Raw genomic sequence first — 6,000 nt, forward strand, 5'->3', positions numbered from 1 at the left:
GAATCATTTCTTTGGCTGGCAAAAAAATTGTTTTAAAATTTGAAAATATTATCAGTATATAAAATGTTTATAAATGTTTGGATAAAGAGTGGTATGTATTTCTATAGTTAGTTAATCTTAATTCATTATTTGTATATAAAATGTTTATAAATGTTTGAATAAAGAATGATAAGTATGTGAAAGATAAATCGAGAATCCACTTGAGTTAAGAAAACCCAAAAAACACCCTATGTAATATTTTCATTTTTTTCTAAAAAAAAAAATAGGGAATGTAACATAAATGTACTTGAACATTTTTATGAAAAAAAAATAAAAAAAAATGCCTACTATTTTTTTTAAATGTTCAAAATTTGTATTTTACATTTTTTTGGACATATATATTATGTAACATGAAAGTTTTAGCATTTTTTTTAAAAAGTAAAAAGGATTTTATTTCCGCCACCGACCTTGACCCCTGTTATTTTGAGGTCATATCGAGTATTCAGAGTTTGCCTCGATTTGGTACCGGATTATTTCCGATGTAATCATAAAAGGCTAATTTTTCAGGAATTTTAGACCAAATGTTTTGAAAACAAAATTTCTTATATCAAATTCAAAGTGCCATGCTATTATTACTTACTACTCGGTGTTTTTTTGTTTTTCTTTTATAAAAATGTTCAAATATATGTATATTAAATTTCCTATTTTTTTAGAAATAAAAAGTAAAAATGTTATATGAGTTTTTACAAAGGTTTCTTGACTTTACACAACTTAAATGGATTTTCGTTTAGCCTTCCCCATGATAAGTATTTCCATGGTTAGTTAATCTTAATTGATACTTTACCACGTACACTTTTGTTATGGAAATATAAATATACAATATTTGAATTCGTAAATAATAAGTTATATCAAAAGACCACTTTGTCTATTTGACTGTGATATCTTCTTTTTATATTTAAGAATAAGAAAACCCATGAAGTTTAACCTTGGCATTTGTGATTGACCAAGTTCTTGTAAGTCGAAAAAATAATATAGTTATTTAAGAATTGAAGGGGTAAGGTCCCAAAAACCTCATAAAAGAGAGATAGGACCATACCACCAACCGGTCTTTCAACCCTTCTGTAACGCCCCAAAACTCGAGTCTAAATATTTTATTTTGACATTTTATTAGGTTGGCATGAGTAAGTAGGATTTATTGTTCAAGTGGGTTATTTCACTAACAACCAAGTTATCTAACTTGGTTTGATAGTGTTGGCTATAGATTGAGAGTGGAAAAACAATGGGGCCAACTATGTTTAATTTACAATCATAAGAGACTAATGTGGGTTAAAAGGGAAGTTGGGATATTATAAGAAAATATCAACACACACAAACACACATTCGTGTGTGTTCTACGTCGATCAGAAGCTCCCAAAGGAGCCAAACCCTAGCTCAAGCTTATTTGCTCAAATTGAAAGGGGAATTCAACCCAAATCTAATGCATGTACCCGAATTCTTAGTCATCTAGCCCTAAAGATCACTTGGTAAGTTGTAATTTTTGATTTGGTGATTTTGATATGAAGTGGGTTTTGATCAACCCGCGAATTTGTATGAAATTGAGCATGAGAATGTATTAATATCATGATATAAAGCATAGATTACACGTGGTTTAGGTTAATTATATGATTAGAGATGAAAACCCACTTGTGGTAGTGAAGATGATGTTATGGATAATCATGTATGCTTAATTGTTGTGTAAAGTTTATGTATGATATTGTATGTAATGAGTAATTGTTAGTTAATTTGGGTATATTATGAGAATTATATGATTCAAGTGGAATTTGATGATGTTGATATGAACTAGTAAGAATATGCAATGAATGCTTGTACATAATGTTTTGTTAGTAGTACACCCGCCAAGTGTTCGATGAAATGCCTAAGAGAGCAAAATTGTGAAATTATATGAAAGTTGTGGGTAAGTATGTATAGAAGGTGCTTATGGTGTAGCCGTTAGCAAAATAATAAGTTAAGTGTGCTTAAGGTGGAGTCCATATGAGAATTCGGATTTGAATGTATGGTTTGGTAAAATTATGCATTAAGAACTTGTACCTTATGCTTCAATGGTGTGATGCTCGCCATGTAATTGATGCGCTTGATTTATGGTGACTAAGAGTGAATGTGTACGAATGTGAAATGAATAGTTTATTGATAAGTGATAATGTTGGAGTTATGTCGTGTACGTATGTAAGATGATAATTTTGATTAAGTGAATGTTGAACAATGCGGTTGTCGAATGTAGAGTTATGAAAACATAAGTATGTGTATATTGTGTAAGTGACTAGGTGATCATGTAGTTGTATGTGTTATACAACATTATGTATGAAATTAATATGATGTCATTAATATGGTCTATTATATCAACATAAATGCGTGTTCGAAATTGGAAGTTATATGCTAGAAGGTTGACTTTCTGAAAGTCAACAGAGAATCTATAGCATGGTTAGGCATTTTGACACAAATATAAGAATCGAGAGATCATGGAATATGTGTTAGATCAATTATGTGTCATGTGTGATAACGAATTTAGATTTCAAGGATATTGAAACTATGTGGTTGACCAATCATGTCGTATGCGTGTTAGTGAAAGTCAATGTAGATAAGAGTTGGAAAATGTGTGTTAATATGAATGAGCATGAATACTAACATTATTATGGCATGACGGCATGAAAGAATAGGAACCACACTAGCATGGACCAAGCATGGAAGGCTAACGGGTCAAGATGAGGCAAGCAAGCGGGTATGAACACGGATGCACAAGGTAAGTGATTTCCGTAATCACTTCTTAGTTTGTTTAAGTAATATAATGTTTTAATTAATTAAACATGATGTTGAGATCAAATATGTGATGAAGTCCTTCGTCGTAAATGATGGGAATAAAGTTGACCAAAACGCCCTTGATGGGTATATTGGGCAAACGATCTTAAAAGTAGTTTAGAAACAAGCTAATCGATTGGTGTAATGTTTTGGTCAAGTATGAAAGTGAGGAGTATAGGGTTTTGTATGTCGAAGACCTTTTTATGCACGAATACCCATAACGCGTAACACCCCAAAGATAAATGACACAATAAATAATAATAAACTAAATGTGGGATCCTAAAGAATATGTAGTAATATGGTACCTAAATGTGGGATCCTAAAGAATATGTAGTAATATGGTGCCTAAATGTGGGATCCTAAAGAATATGTAGTAATATGGTACCTAAATGTGGGATCCTAAAGAATATGTAGTAATATGGTACCTAAATGTGGGATCCTAAAGAATATGTAGTAATATGGTACCTAAATGTGGGATCCTAAAGAATATGTAGTAATATGGTACCTAAATGTGGGATCCTAAAGAATATGTAGTAATATGGTGCCTAAATGTGGGATCCTAAAGAATATGTAGTAATATGGTACCTAAATGTGGGATTCTAAGTTAAGAATTTCCTTAATCCAGAGGTAGAATTTTAAGTTAATATGATAGAATGTGAATTTACAAGCATGTAGGAAGAAACGAGAGGTTAAACGGATAAACGGTTCAAAAGTTATGCGCGTTTTAGCGCGTACGAACGACAAAACAACATCAGTTTTGCCAGACGCCTTATTTAGCTGTTTACGGGTGTTTCTGGCTACGGGTAAAGGCAAGGCCCGTCGCCGACGGCCTCCCCAAGTCTCAAAAGCTGAAATCTTGTTATTTAAGTTGATTTATGTATCGTAGGCTTCGGTTTGTTACCCGTGGACTACGACGGGTTTTCTAAACATGATTTGATCGATCCTTAGATGTTTATGGGCTATAAATCAAAGTCTAAGTCCCATGTAAATATTGTATGATTATGTAAAGATGTAGGAAAGGTATGTACGTATGTAGTTGTGTATGTATGTATGTGTAAAGACATATATAAGGGTATGCACGTAAGTAAAGTTGTAGGAAAGGCATGTGTGTATGTAGATGTGTATGTATGTTTGTATGTAAGTACGTATGCATGCATGAATTGATATGTTCGAATTTTAACGTTACTAATTATGCGTTTGAGGTCGGTATGTAATGCAGGAATGAGTACATCGGATTCTTATGAAATTTAAGCCGAACCCAGAATAAGAGAATGAGAAGGGTTATTCGAATGGATCAAGTTGCATTATTGAACGTTATTCAATCTTTAGTTATTTAAGATTAATGTTACATGATGTTGTCATCGACTAATGGCTAAGTTGTATGTGATGCCCACAGGTACTATACGGACTTCTTCTGTTGCTAAGGTAGTGAGGCGGACGTAGATCGAGTCAAGAGCAAGGATTGTACGGATAGATCGGTCACATAGTTGAAGTATATAATGTCTAGAAATCTAAATTTTAGTATGAATGTTGTGAATTCTTTTAAAGAACGTTTAACATTTTTGGAATTTGGAACCTTCGTGAAAGTAATGTCGTTAATAAGGAAAGAAATTTTAAAGCTCTTTTTCCGCTGCGTCATATTTAAGGTTAAACGTGTTAGGGCGTAACACCTTCTAACCTTGCGCGGCCGCGCATTGGTCTTACAGAAGGAAGAAAGAAACTAACAAGCGATAGTCACGCGCCCAAAGGAAACCTGAACCTTTGCGCCACCTTCCATTTAACAAGGGATCGAAACCCGGAGATCAATATGTCCGTCCAAATATCCAGACCGGGATATTATTTACCCAGACTTAGGATCTATCCAACTGTGTGCACACTGTAAGGTGTCACACCAGATTACAGCAGTAATCTTCTAGAAGAAATACCATCGTGCACCACCCAGACGGTTATAACCGTCTGGACACGTGTCACCATCACAAACATTCCTGAAATCACAACGATAGCATGTGATTGAAGAATGATCTCCACTTAGATCACTTTCCACGTGGCAATCCCCTAGCCATAGGATCAAGTCACGAGCCGTGTGCACCCACGTCAGATCAAAGCAACTTAACGAAGAGTAAAGAGACTTAACGGAAGGAAAGATAACCGCTACGGTGTTAGCATCTTCCGTTATCTTTTCAATAACAGATTTTCCCTCCCAAACTCTCGGTTATAAATAGGAGAATACTTCAGGTAAAAATTCAGATCCAATTTCACTACCTAAACACCTTTATCTTCTCCATACAAATACTTATTCTCACACTGGAGTCGGGTCAAGGAGAGAACCCTCTTCTCCCCTTGACGAGGCTAACGTGCTCTGTTTTGCAGAATCACCGGAGAAGGAGCTCGATTACCACTGAACCAATTGAGAGAGAACTAACCCTTTATGCGGATTCAAACCCCCTAGATATCTCGGTTCCGACCATTTATCTAGTGTTTCTTCATTGGCGCCCACCGTTTTTCTCAGTTTTTCTAGTTTCTATCTCGTTTCGGTTCAGTTCATTTCATTTTTCTGTTTTTTGCATATGGCAGAAAATTCATCTTCTCACCGACAGCCTGGTCCTCGACCAAATGTCGGAAACAATTTACCAGTCGAAGGGATGGTTGAAGAGGCCTCAGACGATAATGAGGTCCAATCTAATGGAGCAAATAACCCTGTTACTCTAGGGATATTTCCCGCAAATCCCGCCCAATCAATTCTACCACCGGGGGAAACTCCGATATCATGGTATGTCCGGTCACAAGGAGCATTAAATGCAGTATATACACAATTATGTGCTCAAACCGCTCCCGTAACACAATCGCGAAGGCCGGGATCTAGAGCTCATGCTTCCCAACGAGAAGAATCAACGTATGATGGAACAAACAGCTATCAGAGACAACACCATGAGTCACAGCCTCGTCAAAGGCAATCAGTTCATGATAGGTTGGGTTCCCATTGGGATGCTCACACCGATGAATCCGACCAAACGTATCGTTTGAGCGCAAACACCAGCGTATTCAACAGGCTGCACCCAAACTCTAACAAATCCAGGCCTCGAGCGGTTTACAACCCTGAGGCAGAGCATAATTACGACTTAGTTTACCGCCCTGCAGAAGCAGCGAAGAACTCGAAGTTTATACTGG

The sequence above is a fragment of the Helianthus annuus genome, chromosome 14 (genome assembly GCF_002127325.2).
Source record: "Helianthus annuus cultivar XRQ/B chromosome 14, HanXRQr2.0-SUNRISE, whole genome shotgun sequence".
In the NCBI taxonomy this organism is placed as follows: Eukaryota; Viridiplantae; Streptophyta; class Magnoliopsida; order Asterales; family Asteraceae; genus Helianthus; species Helianthus annuus.